The sequence below is a fragment of the Danio rerio genome, chromosome 17 (genome assembly GCF_052040795.2).
Source record: "Danio rerio strain M-AB ecotype USA chromosome 17, GRCz13ab, whole genome shotgun sequence".
NCBI lineage: Eukaryota > Metazoa > Chordata > Actinopteri > Cypriniformes > Danionidae > Danio > Danio rerio.
In genome coordinates this window covers 41,903,402-41,916,427 of record NC_141037.1, presented here as the reverse complement: position 1 = coordinate 41,916,427, position 13,026 = coordinate 41,903,402, and positions in this window count along the sequence as shown.

Genomic DNA, 13,026 nt, shown 5'->3' with positions numbered 1-13,026 from the left:
GTCCACCTCTCTTCCTGGACTTGCGGTATAGGCCCTAGTGTACTCCCTGGCCCTCCACCTATGGGCTTCAGACCCCAGCAAGCTACCTAGGGGTCCACCTCTCTCCCTGGACTGGCAGTATAGGCCCCAGGGTGCCCCCTGACCCTCCACCTAGGTTCTTCTTACCCCAGCAAGCTAGCCAGGGGTCAACCTCTCTCCCTGGACTTGCAGAAAGGCCCCAGGGTGCCCACTGGCCCTCCACTTAGGGGCCTCTGACCCCAGCAAGCTACCCAGGGGTCCACCTCTCTCCCTGGACTTGAAGCATAGACCCCAGGGTGCAACTTGGCCTTCCACATAGGGGCCTAAGACCCCAGCAAGCTACCCAGGGGTCCACATCTCTGTCTGGACTTGCAGTATAGGCCCCAGGGTGCCCCCTGGCCCTCCAGCTAGAGGCCTAAGACCCCAGCAAGCTACCCAGGGGTCCAATTCTCTCCCTGGACTGGCAGTATAGGCCCCAGGGTGCACCCTGGCCCTAAACCTAGGGGCCTCTGCCCCCAACAAGCTACCCAGGGGTCCACAACTCTTCCTGGACTAGCAGTAGAGGCCTAAGGGTACCCCCTGGCCCTCCACCTATGGGCCTCTGACTCCAGCAAGCTACACATGGGTCCACCTCTCTCCCTGGACTTGCAGTAGAGGCCCTAGGGTACCCCCTGACCCTCCACCTAGGTTCTTCTTACCCCAGCAAGCTGCCCAGGGGTCCACCTCTCTCCCTGGACTTGCAGTAGAGAACCCAAGAAGCCCCCCGGCCCTCCACCAAGGAGCCTCTGACGCCAGCAAGCTACCCAGATGCCCATTCCTCTCCCTAGACTTGCAGTAGAGGCCCCAGGGTGCCCGCTGGCCCTCCACCTAGGGGCCTCTGACACAAGAAAGCTCCCCAGGGGTCCACCTCTCACCCTGGACTTGCAGGATAGGCCCTAGGGTGCCCCCTGGCCCTCCACCTAGTTGCCTCTGAGCCCAGCAAGCTACCCAGGGGTCCACCTCTCTCCCTGGACGTGCAGTAGAGGCCCTAGGGTACCTCTTGTCCCTTCACCTTGGGGCGTCTGACACCAGCAAGTTTCCCTGTGGTCCACAACTCTCCCTGGACTTGCAGTAGAGGACCCAGGGTGCCCATTGGCCTTCCACCTAGGGGCCTAAGACCCCAGCAAGCTACCCAGGGTTCCACAACTCTCCCTGGACTTGCAGTAGAGGCCCCAGGGTGCCCCTTGGCCCTCCACCTTGGGGCGTCTGACACCAGCAAGCTACCCAGGGGTCCACAACTCTCCCTTGACTTGAAGTATAGGCCCCAGGGTGCCCCCTGGCCCTCCACCTAGGGGCCTAAGACCCCAGCAAGCTACCCCGGGGTCCAATTATCTCCCTGGACTGGCAGTATAGGCCCCAGGGTGCCCCCTGGCCCTCCACCTAGGGGCCTCTGACTCCAGAAAGCAACACAGGGGTCCACCTCTCTCCCTGGACCTGCGTTAGAGGCCCTAGGGTACCCCCTTGCCCTCCACCTATGGGCCTCTTACCCCAGGAAGCTACCCAGGGGTCCACCTCTCTCCCTGCACTTGCAATAGAGGCCCCAGAGTGCCCCCTGGCCCTACACCTAGGGGCTTCGTACCCAAGCAAGCTTACCAGGGGTCCACCTCTCTCCCTGGATCTGCAGGATAGGCCCCAGGTTGCCCCGTAGCCCTCCACCTAGGGGCCTCTGACCTCAGGAAGCTACCCAGGGGTCCACCTCTCTCCCTGGACTTGCAGTTTAGGCCCCATGGTGCCCCCTGTCCCTCCACCTAGGGGCCTATGACCCCTAAAAAACTACCCAGAAGTCCACCTCTCTTCCTGAACTTGCAATAGAGGCCCCAGGGTGCCCCTTGGCCCTCCACTAGGGCCTCTGACCCCAGCAAGCTACCTAGGGGTCCACCTCTCTCCCTTGACTTGAAGTATAGGCCCCAGGGTTCCCCCGTGCCCTCCAACTAGGGGCCTAGGACCACAGCAAGCTACCCAGGGGTCCACCTCTCTCCCTGGATTTGCAGTAGAGGCCCTAGGGTGCCCCCTGGCCCTCCACCTAGGGTCCTAAAATCCCAGCAAGCTACCCAGGGGTCAACCTTTCTCTCTTGACTTGAAGTATAGGCCCCAGATTGCCCCCTGGCCCTCCACCTAGGGGCCTAAGACCCCAGCAAGCTACCCCGGGGTCCAATTATCTCCCTGGACTGGAAATAGAGGCCCCAGGGTGCCCCTTGGCCCTCCACCTAGGGGCCTCTGACCCCAGCAAGCTACCTAGGGGTCCACTTCTCTCCCTGGACTTGCAATATAGGCCCCAGGGTACCCCCTGGCCCTCCACCTAGGGGCCTCTGACCCCAGCAAGCTACCCAGGGGTCCACCTCTCTCCCTGGACTTGCAGTAGAGGCCCCAGGGTGCCCGCTGGCCCTCCAGATAGGGGCTTAAGACCCCAGCAAGCTACCCAGGGGTCCACAACCCTCCCTGGACTTGCAGTAGAGGCCCCAAGGTGCCCCTTGGCCCTCCACCTAGGGGCCTCTGACCCCTGCAAGCTACCCAGGGGTCCACAAATCTCTTTAGACTTGCAGTAGAGGCCCAAGGGTGCCCCCTGGCCCTCCACCTAGGGTCCTCAGACCCTAGGAATCTACCAATGGGTCCACAACTATCCCTGGACTTGCACTAGAGGCCACAGGGTGCCCCCTGGCCCTCCACCTAAGGGCCTCTGACCCCAGCTAGCTTCCCAGGGGTCCACCTCTCTCCATGGACTTGCAGTAGAGGCCCTAGGGTACCCCCTGGCGCTCCACCTAGGGGCTTTATTCCCCAGCAAGCTACCCAGGGGTCCACATCTCTCCCTGGACTTGCAGTAGAGGCCCCAGGGTGCCCGCTGGCCTTCCACCTAGGGGCCTCTGACCCCAGCAAACTACCCAGGGAACCACCTCTCTCCCTGGACTTGCAGTAGAGGCCCTAGGGTAACCCCTGGCCCTTCAGCTATTGGCGCTAACCCCAGAAAACTATCCAGGGGTCCAGCTCTCTCCCTGGACTTGCAGTAGAGGCCCCAGGGTGCCCCCTTGCCCTCCACCTAGGGGCCTCTGACCCCAGAAAGCTACCCAGGGGTCCACCTTTCTCCCTGGACTTCAAGTATAGGCCCCAGGGTGCCCACTGGCCCTCCACCTAGGGGCCTAAGGACCTAGCAAACTACCCAGGGAACCACCTCTCTCCCTGGACTTGCAGTAGAGGCCCTAGCGTAACCCCTGGCCATCCAGCTATTGGCGCTAACCCCAGAAAACTATCCAGGGGTCCAGCTCTCTCCCTGGACTTGCAGTAGAGGCCCCAGGGTGCCCCCTTGCCCTCCACCTAGGGGCCTCTGACCCCAGAAAGCTACCCAGGGGTCCACCTTTCTCCCTGGACTTCAAGTATAGGCCCCAGGGTGCCCACTGGCCCTCCACCTAGGGGCCTAAGGACCTAGCAAGCTACCCAGGGGTCCACAACTCTCCCTGGACTTGCAGTAGAGGCCCCAGGGTGCCCCTTGGCCCTCCATCTAGGGGCCTCTGACCCCAGCAAGCTACCCAGGGGTCCACAACTCTCCCTGGACTTGCAGTAGAGGCCACAGGGTGCCCCTTGGCCCTCTAACTAGGGGCCTCTGACCCCAGCAAGCTACCCAGGGGTCCACCTCTCTCCCTGGACTTGCGTTAGAGGCCCTAGGGTACCCCCTTGCCCTCCACCAATGGGCTTCAGACCTCATCAAGCTACCCAGGGATCCACCTCTCTTCCTGGACTTGCAGTATAGGCCCCAGGGTACCCCCTGGCCCTCCACTTAGGGGCCTCTTACCCCAGGAAGCTACCCAGGGGTCCACCTTTCTCCCTGGACTTGCAAAAGAGGCCCCAGGGTGCCCCCTGGCACTCCACCTAGGGGCCTCTGACCCGAGCAAGCTACCCAGGGGTCCACAACTCACCCTAGACTTGCAGTAGAGGCCCAAGGGTGCCCCCTGGCCCTCCACCTAGGGTACTCAGACCCTAGGAATCTACCAAGGGGTCCACAACTATCCCTGGACTTGCACTAGAGGCCCAAGGGTGCCCCCTTGCCCTCCACCTAAGGGCCTCTGACCCCAGCTAGCTACCCAGGGGTCCACCTCTCTGCCTGGACTTGCAGTAGAGGCCCTAGGGTACCCCCTGGCGCACCACCTAGGAGCTTTATTCCCCAGCAAGCTAACCAGGGGTCCACCTCTCACCCTGGACTTGCAGTAGTGGCCCCAGGGTGCCCGCTGGCCTTCCACCTAGGGGCCTCTGACCCCAGCAAGCTACCCAGGGTTCCACATCTCTCCCTAGACTTGCAGTGGAGGCCCAAGGGTGCCCCCTGGCCCTCCACCTAGGGTCCTCTGACCCCAGCAATCTACCCAGGGGTCCACCTCTCCCCCTGGACTTGCAGTAGAGGCCCTAGGGTACCCCCTGGCCTTCCGGCTAGTGGCACTGACCCCAGAAAGCTACCAAGGGGTCCAGCTCTCTCCCTGGACTTGCAGTATAGGCCCCAAGGTACCTCCTTACCCTCCACATAGGGGACTCTTACCCCAGGAAGCTACCCATGGGTCCACCTCTCTTCCTGGACTTGCGGTATAGGCCCTAGTGTACTCCCTGGCCCTCCACCTATGGGCTTAAGACCCCAGCAAGCTACCTAGAGGTCCACCTCTCTCCCTGGACTGGCAGTATAGGCCCCAGGGTGCCCCCTGACCCTCCACCTAGGTTCTTCTTACCCCAGCAAGCTAGCCAGGGGTCAACCTCTCTCCCTGGACTTGCAGAAAGGCCCCAGGGTGCCCGCTGGCCCTCCACTTAGGGGCCTCTGACCCCAGCAAGCTACCCAGGGGTCCACCTCTCTCCCTGGACTTGAAGCATAGACCCCAGGGTGCAACTTGGCCTTCCACATAGGGGCCTAAGACCCCAGCAAGCTACCCAGGGGTCCACATCTCTGTCTGGACTTGCAGTATAGGCCCCAGGGTGCCCCCTGGCCCTCCAGCTAGAGGCCTAAGACCCCAGCAAGCTACCCAGGGGTCCAATTCTCTCCCTGGACTGGCAGTATAGGCCCCAGGGTGCACCCTGGCCCTGAACCTAGGGGCCTCTGCCCCCAACAAGCTACCCAGGGGTCCACAACTCTTCCTGGACTAGCAGTAGAGGCCTAAGGGTACCCCCTGGCCCTCCACCTATGGGCCTCTGACTCCAGCAAGCTACACATGGGTCCACCTCTCCCCCTGGACTTGCAGTAGAGGCCCTAGGGTACCCCCTGACCCTCCACCTAGGTTCTTCTTACCCCAGCAAGCTGCCCAGGGGTCCACCTCTCTCCCTGGACTTGCAGTAGAGAACCCAAGAAGCCCCCCAGCCCTCCACCAAGGAGCCTCTGATGCCAGCAAGCTACCCAGATGCCCATTCCTCTCCCTAGACTTGCAGTAGAGGCCCCAGGGTGCCCGCTGGCCCTCCACCTAGGGGCCTCTGACACAAGAAAGCTCCCCAGGGGTCCACCTCTCACCCTGGACTTGCAGGATAGGCCCTAGGGTGCCCCCTGGCCCTCCACCTAGTTGCCTCTGAGCCCAGCAAGCTACCCAGGGGTCCACCTCTCTCCCTGGACGTGCAGTAGAGGCCCTAGGGTACCTCTTGTCCCTTCACCTTGGGGCGTCTGACACCAGCAAGTTTCCCTGTGGTCCACAACTCTCCCTGGACTTGCAGTAGAGGACCCAGGGTGCCCATTGGCCTTCCACCTAGGGGCCTAAGACCCCAGCAAGCTACCCAGGGTTCCACAACTCTCCCTGGACTTGCAGTAGAGGCCCCAGGGTGCCCCTTGGCCCTCCACCTTGGGGCGTCTGACACCAGCAAGCTACCCAGGGGTCCACAACTCTCCCTGGACTTGCAGTATAGGCCCCAGGGTGCCCCCTGGCCCTCCACCTAGGGGCTTCGTACCCCAGCAAGCTACCCAGAGGTCCACCTCTCTCCCTGGATCTGCAAAATAGGCTCCAGGGTGCCCCGTGGCCCTCCACCTTGGGGCCTCTGACCTCAGGAAGCTACCTAGGAGTCCACCTTTCTCCCTGGACTTGCAGTATAGGCCCCAGGGTGCCCCCTGGCCCTCCACCTAGGGGCCTAAGGACCTAGCAAGCTACCCAGGGGTCCACAACTCTCCCTGGACTTGCAGTAGAGGCCCCAGGGTGCCCCTTGGCCCTCCATCTAGGGGCCTCTGACCCCAGCAAGCTACCCAGGGGTCCACAACTCTCCCTGGACTTGCAGTAGAGGCCACAGGGTGCCCCTTGGCCCTCTAACTAGGGGCCTTTAACCCCAGCAAGCTACCCAGGGGTCCACCTCTCTCCCTGGACTTGCAGTAGAGGCCCCCCTGGCCCTCCACCTATGGGCTTCAGACCTCAGCAAGCTACCCAGGGGTCCACCTCTCTCCCTGGACTTGCAGTATAGGCCCCAGGGTGGCCCATGGCCCTCCACCTAGGGACCTCTGACCCCAGAAAGCTACCCAGGGGTCCATCACTCTCCCTGGACTTGCAGTAGAGGCCCCAGGATGCCCCCTGGCCCTCCACCTAGGGGCTTCTTACCCCAGCAAGCTGCCCAGGGGTCCACCTCTCTCCCTGGACTTGCAGTAGAGAACCCAAGAAGCCCCCCGGCCCTCCACCAAGGAGCCTCTGACGCCAGCAAGCTACCCAGATGCCCATTCCTCTCCCTAGACTTGCAGTAGAGAACCCAGGGTGCCCGCTGGCCCTCCACCTAGGGGCCTCTGACACAAGAAAGCTCCCCAGGGGTCCACCTCTCACCCTGGACTTGCAGGATAGGCCCTAGGGTGCCCCCTGGCCCTCCACCTAGTTGCCTCTGAGCCCAGCAAGCTACCCAGGGGTCCACCTCTCTCCCTGGACTTGCAGTAGAGGCCCTAGTGTACCCTCTGGCCCTCCAGCTAGAGGCGCTGACCCCAGAAAGCTATCCAGGGATCCACCTCTCTCCCTGGACTTGCAGTATAGGCCCCAAGGTGGCCCCTTACCCTCCACCTAGGGGCCTCTTACCCCAGGAAGCTACCCAGGGGTCCATCTCTCTTTCTGGACTTGCAGTATAGGCCCCAGGGTGCCGCCTGGCCCTCCACTTAGGGGCCTCTGTCCCCAGCAAGCTACCCAAGGGTCCACCTCTTTCCTGGACTTGCAGTAGAGGCCCCAGGGTGCCCCCTGGCCCTCCACCTAGGGACCTCGACCCCAGCAAGCTACCCAGGGGTCCACCTCTCTCCCTGGCCTTGCAGTAGAGGCCCCAAGGTGCCCCTGGCCCTCCACCTAGGGGCTTCGTACCCCAGCAAGCTACCCAGGGGTCCACCTCTCTCCCTGGATCTGCAGGATAGGCCCCAGGGTGCTCCCTGGCCCTCCACCTATAGGCTTCTGACCCCTGAAAGCTACCCAGGAGTCCACCTCTCTTCCTGGACTTGCAGTAGAGGCCCCAGAGTGCCCCCTGAAACTCTACCTTTTATCCTCTGACCCCAGCAAGCTACCAATGGGTCCACAACTCTCCCTGGACTGGCAGTAGAGGCCCCAGGGTTCCTTCTGGCCCTCCACCTAGGGGCTTCGTACCCCAGCAAGCTACCCAGGGGTCCAGCTCTCTCTCTGGATCTGCAGGATAGGCCCCAGGGTGCTCCCTGGCCCTCCACCTATAGGCCTCTGACCCCTGAAAGCTACCCAGGAGTCCACCTCTCTTCCGGGACGTGCAGTAGAGGCCCCAGAGTGCCCCCTGAAACTCCACCTTTTATCCTCTGACCCCAGCAAGCTACCAATGGGTCCACAACTCTCCCTGGACTGGCAGTAGTGGCCCCAGGGTTCCTTCTGGCCCTCCACCTAGGGGCCGTTGACCCCAGCAAGCTACCCAGGGGTCCACCTCTCTCCATGGACTTGCAGTAGAGGCCCCAGGGTGCCCCCTGGCCCTCCACCTAGGGGCCTAGGACCCCAGCAAGCTACCCAGAGGTCCACCTCTCTCACTGGACTTGCAGTAGAGGCCCCAGGGTGCCCCTTGGCCCTCCACCTAGGGGCTTCTGACCCCAGCAAGCTACCCAGGTGTCCACAACTCTCCCTGGACTTGCAGTAGAGGCCCCAGGGTGCCCCTTGGCCTTCCACCTAGGGGCCTCTGACATCAGCAAGCTACCCAGGGGTCCACCTCTCTCCCTGGACTTGCAGCATAGGCCCCAGGGTGCCCCCTGACCCTCCACCTAGGGGCCTAAGATCCCAGCAAGCTACCCAGGGATCCAACTCTCTAACTTGACTTGAAGTATAGGCCCCAGGGTGCCCCCTGGCCCTCCACCTAGGGGCCTCTGACCCCAGAAAGCTACCCAGGGGTCCACCTCTCTCCCTGGACTTGCAATTCATGCCCCAGGAAGCCCCCTGGCCCACCGACTAAGGGCTTCTGACCCCAGCAAGCTACCCAGGGGTCAACCTCTCTCCCTGGACTTGCAGTAGAGGCCCCAAGGTGCTCCTTGGCCCTCCACCTAGGGGCCTCTGACCTCAGCAAGCTACCTGGGGGTCCACCTCTCTCCCTGGACTTGCAGTAGAGGCCCCTGGAAGCCCCTTGGCCCTCCTTCTAGGGGCCTCTGACCCCAGCAAGCTACCCAGGAGTCCACCTCTCTTCCTGGACTTGTAGTAGATGCCCCAGTGTGACCCCCGGCCCTCCACCTAGGGGCCTAGGACCCCAGCAAGCTACCCTGGGGTCCACCTCTCTCCCTGGACTTGCAGTATAGGCCCCAGGGTGCCCCCTGGCCCTCCAACTAGGGGCCTAAGACCCCAGCAAGCTACCCAGGGGTCCAATTATCTCCCTGGATGGCAGTATAGGCCCCAGGGTGCCCCCTGGCCCTCCAGCTAGGGGCCTCTGACCCCAGCAAACTACACAGGGGTCCACCTCTCTCCATGGACTTGAAGCATAGACCCCTGGGTGCAACTTGGCCCTCCACATAGGGGACTAAGACACCAGCAAGCTACCCAGGGGTCCACATCTCTGCCTGGACTTGCAGTATAGGCCCCAGGGTGCCCCCTGGCCCTCCACCTAGGGGCCTAAGATCCCAGCAAGCTACCCAGGGGTCCACCTCTCTCCATGGACTTGCAGTAGAGTCCCCAGTGTGCCCCCTGGCCCTCCACCTAGGGCCCTAGGACCCCAGCAAGCTACCCAGAGGTCCACCTCTCTCCCTGGACTTGCAGTAGAGGCCCCAAGGTGCCCCTTGGCCCTCCACCTAGGGGCCTCTCCCCACCAAGCTACCCAGGGGTCCACAACTCTCCTTGGACTTGCAGTATAGGCCCCAGGGTGCCCCCTGGCCCTCCAACTAGGGGCCTAAGACCCCAGCAAGCTACCCAGGGGTCCAATTATCTCCCTGGATGGCAGTATAGGCCCCAGGGTGCCCCCTGGCCCTCCACCTAAGGGCCTCTGACCCCAGCTTGCTACCCAGGGGTCCACCTCTCTCCCTGGACTTGCAGTAGAGGCCCTAAGGTATCCCCTGGCCCTCCACCTAGGGGCTTTATTCTCCAGCAAGCTACCCTGGGGTCCACCTCTCTCCCTGGACTTGCAGTAGAGGCTCCAGGGTGCCCGCTGGCCCTCCACCTAGGGGCCTCTGACCCCAGCAAGCTACCCAGGGGTCCACCTCTCTCCCTGGACTTGCAGGATAATCCCAAGGGTGCCCCTTGGCCCACCACCTAGTTGCCTCTGATCCCAGCAAGCTACCCAGGGGTCCACCTCTCTCCCTGGGCTTGAAGTATGGGCCCCAAGGTGCCCATTGAACCTCCACCTAGGGGCCTCTGACCCCAGCAAGCTACCCAGGGGTCCACATCTCTCCATGGCCTTTCAGTATAGGCCCCAGGGTGCCCCCTGGCCCTCTATCTAGGGGCCTAAGATCCCAGCAAGCTACCCAGGGGTCCACCTTTCTCCATGGACTTGCAGTAGAGGCCCCAGGGAGCCCCCTGGCCCTCCACCTGGGGGCCTAGGAACCCAGCAAGCTACCCAGAGGTCCACCTCTCTCCTTGGACTTGCAGTAGAGGCCCTAGGGTACCTCCTGGCCCTACACCTAGGGGCCTCTGACCCCAGCAAGCTACCCGGGGTCCAAAACTCTCCCTGGACTTGCAGTAGAGGCCCCAGGGTGCCCCCTTGCCCTCCACCTAGGGGCCTCTGAACCCAGAAAGCTACCCAGGGGTCCACCTTTCTCCCTGGACTTGAAGTAGAGGCCCCAGGGTGCCCACTGGCCCTCCAGCTAGGGGCCTAAGACCCCAGCAAGCTACCCAGGGGTCCACAACTCCCCTTGGACTTGCAGTAGAGGCCCCAGGGTGCCCCTTGGCCCTCCACCTAGGGGCCTCGGACCCCACCAAGCAACCCAGGGGTCCACAACTCTCCTTGGACTTGCAGTAGAGGCCCCAGGGTGCCCATTGGCCCTCCACCTTGGGGCCTCTGACATCAGCAAGCTACCCAGGGGTCCACATCTCTCCCTGGACTTGCAGTATAGGCCCCAGGGTGCCCTCTGGCCCTCAACCTACGGGCCTCTGACCCCAGCAAGCTACCCAGAGGTTCACCTCTCACCCTGGACTTGCAGTAGAGGCCCTAGGGAACCTCCTGGCCCTACACCTAGGGGCCTCTGACCCCAGCAAGCTACCCAGGGGTCCACAACTCTCTTTTGACTTGAAGTATAGGCCCCAGGGTGCCCCCTGGCCCTTCACCCAGAGGCTTAGGGCCCCAGAAAGCTACCCAGGGGTCCACCTCTCTCCCTGGACTTGCAGTAGAGGCCCCAGGGTGCCCCCTGGCCCTCCAACTAGGGGCCCAAGACCCCTAAAAGCTACCCAGAGGTCCACAACTCTCACTGGACTTGCAGTAGAGGCCCCAGGGTGCCCTCTGGCCCTCAACCTACGGGCCTCTGACCCCAGCAAGCTACCCAGAGGTTCACCTCTCACCCTGGACTTGCAGTAGAGGCCCTAGGGTACCTCCTGGCCCTACACCTAGGGGCCTCTGACCCCAGCAAGCTACCCAGGGGTCCACAACTCTCCCCGGACTTGCAGTAGAGGCCCCAGGGTGCCCCCTTGCCCTCCACCTAGGGGCCTCTGACCCCAGAAAGCTACCCAGGGGTCCACCTTTCTCCCTGGACTTGAAGTAGAGGCCCCAGATTGCCCACTGGCCCTCCAGCTAGGGGCCTAAGACCCCAGCAAGCTACCCAGGGGTCCACAACCCTCCCTGGACTTGCAGTAGAGGCCCCAAGGTGCCCCTTGACCCTCCACCTAGGGGCCTCTGACCCCAGCAAGCTACCCAGGGGTCCACATCTCTCCCTGGTCTTGCAGTATAGGCCCCAGGGTGCCCCCTGGCCCTCCACCTAGGGGCCTAAGATCTCAGCAATCTACCCAGGGGTCCACCTCTCTCCCTTGACTTGAAGTATATTCCCCAGGGTTCCCCCTGGCCCTCCACCTAGGGGCTTAGGACCCCAGCAAGCTACCCAGGGGTCCACCTCTCTCCCTGGACTTGCAGTAGAGGCCCCAGGGTGCCCCCTGGCCCTCCACCTAGGGGCCTAAGACCCCAGCAAGCTACACAGGGGTCCAATTATCTCCCTGGACTGGCAGTATAGGCCCCAGGGTGCCCTCTGGCCCTCCACCTAGGGGCTTCTGACCCCAGCAAGCTACCCAGGGGTCCACAACTCTCCCTGGACTTTCAGTAGAGGCCCCAGGGTGCCCCCTGGCCCTCCACCTAAGGACCTCTGACCCCAGCAAGCTACACAGGGGTCTACCTCTCTCCCTAGACTTGCGTTAGAGGCCCTAGGGTACCCCCTTGCCCTCCACCTATGGGCTTCAGACCTCATCAAGCTACTTAGGGATCCACCTCTCTCCCTGGACTTTCAGTATAGGCCCCAGGGTGCCCCCTGGCCCTCCACCTAGGGGCCTCTGACCCCAGCAAGCTACCAAGGGGTCCAAAACTCTCCCTGGACTTGCAGTCGAGGCCCCAAGGTGCCCCCTTGGCCCTCGACCTAGGGTCCTCATACCCTAGGAATCTACCAAGGAGTCCACAACTATCCCTGGACTTGCACTAGAGGCCCCAGGGTGCCCCCTGGCCCTCCACCTAAGGGCCTCTGACCCCAGCTAGCTAGCCAGGGGTCCACCTCTCTCCCCGGACTTGCAGTAGATGCCCTAGGGTATCCCATGGCCCTCCACCTAGGGGCTTTATTCCCCAGCAAGCTACCCAGGGGTCCACCTCTCTCCCTGGACTTGCAGTAGAGGCCCCAGGGTGCCCACTGGCCCTCCACCTAGGGGCCTCTGACCCCAGCAAGCTACCCAGGGGTCCACCTCTCTCCCTGGACTTGCAGGATAATCCCAAGGGTGCCCCTTGGCCCTCCACCTAGTTGCCTCTGACCCCAGCAAGCTACCCAGGGGTCCACCTCTCTCCCTGGACTTGAAGTAGAGGCCCAAGGGTGCCCCTTAGCCCTCCACCTAGGGGCCTTTGACCCCAGCAAGCTACCCAGGGGTCCACAACTCTCCCTGGATTTGCAGTAGAAGCCCCAGGGTGCCCCTTGGCCCTCCACCTAGGGGCCTCTGACATCAGCAAGCTACCCAGGGGTCCACATCTCTCCCTGGACTTGCAGTATCGGCCTCAGGGTGCCCCCTGGCCCTCCACCTAGGGGCCTAAGATCCCAGCAAGCTACCCAGGGGTCCACCTCTCTCCTTTTACTTAAAGTATAGGCCCCAGGGTGCCCGCTGGCCCTCCACCCAGCAAGCTACTCAGAGGTTCACCACTCTCCCTGGACTTGCAGTAGAGGCCCCAGGGTGCCCCCTGGCCCTCCACCTAGGGGCCTAAGTCCCCAGCAAGCTACACAGGGGTCCAATTATCTCCCTGGACTAGCAGTATAGGCCCCAGAGTTCCCTCTGGCCCTCCACCTAGGGGCTTCTGACCCCAGCAAGCTACCCAGGGGTCCACAACTCTCCCTGGACTTTCAGTAGAGGCCCCAGGGTGCCCCCTGGCCCTCCACCTAAGGACCTCTGACCCCAGCAAGCTACACAGGGG